We start from the raw sequence: 1,000 nt of genomic DNA, 5'->3' as shown, positions 1-1,000 counted from the left end.
GCAGAAGTAAAGCTGTGAGTACCGGGCGTGAGTCGTGCTTCGGTAGCTCAGTTGGTACAGCACTTGCCCGCGAAAGGCAAAGGTCCCGAGTTCGAGTCTCGGTCGGGCACACAGTTTTAATCTGCCAGGAAGTTTCACATCAGCGCACACTCCGCTGCAGAGTGAAAATCTCATTCTGGAAACATCCCCCAGGCTGTGGCTAAGCCATGTCTCCGCAAGATCCTTTCTTCCAGGAGTGCTTGTTCTGCAAGGTTCGCAGGAGAGCTTCTGTAAAGTTTGGAAGGTAGGAGACGAGGTACTGGCAGAAGTAAAGCTGTGAGTACCGGGTGTGAGTCGTGCTTCGGTAGCTCAGTTGGTAGAGCACTTGCCCGCGAAAGGCAAAGGTCCCGAGTTCGAGTCTCGGTCGGGCACACAGTTTTAATCTGCCAGGAAGTTGCATATCAGCGCACACTCCGCTGTAGAGTGAAAATCTCATTCTGGAAACATCCCCCAGGCTGTGGCTAAGCCATGTCTCCGCAAGATCCTTTCTTTCAGGAGTGCTAGTTCTGCAAGGTTCGCAGGAGAGCTTCTGTAAAGTTTGGAAGGTAGGAGACGAGGTACTGGCAGAAGTAAAGCTGTGAGTACCGGGCGTGAGTCGTGCTTCGGTAGCTCAGTTGGTAGAGCACTTGCCCGTGAAAGGCAAAGGTCCCGAGTTCGAGTCTCGGTCGGGCACACAGTTTTAATCTGCCAGGAAGTTTCATATCGGCGCACACTCCGCTGCAGAGTGAAAATATCATTCTGGAATCACTGGACTGTCAATAAAATAGGCTTCTGTGGAAGTTGTCATGCGATACTTATAGCCTGTGTCCGTTAAACCAGATTCTTAAGGGTCTCAGACTATCTATCAACTCTCGTATTTTGTCGTAATACACCATGGAAATCCTAAGCACGTCATGTATGCGGTAAACAATTATAGAATTGAAGATCGATCGTAGGTAACACCATACTGACATTAGCACTG

At 49.8% G+C, this 1,000-nt stretch overlaps 1 non-coding gene across 1 annotated transcript; it reads left to right on the top strand.

The window, feature by feature from the left end:
* The first annotated feature begins 637 nt into the window (after positions 1–637).
* On the top strand, positions 638–712 carry Trnas-uga (transfer RNA serine (anticodon UGA)). Its single transcript has one exon. It is a non-coding gene; the product is annotated as a tRNA-Ser (tRNA).
* Positions 713–1,000: the final 288 nt, after the last annotated feature.

The sequence above is a fragment of the Schistocerca nitens genome, chromosome 3 (genome assembly GCF_023898315.1).
Source record: "Schistocerca nitens isolate TAMUIC-IGC-003100 chromosome 3, iqSchNite1.1, whole genome shotgun sequence".
In the NCBI taxonomy this organism is placed as follows: domain Eukaryota; kingdom Metazoa; phylum Arthropoda; class Insecta; order Orthoptera; family Acrididae; genus Schistocerca; species Schistocerca nitens.
This window is presented reverse-complemented; position numbering and strand designations above follow the sequence as displayed.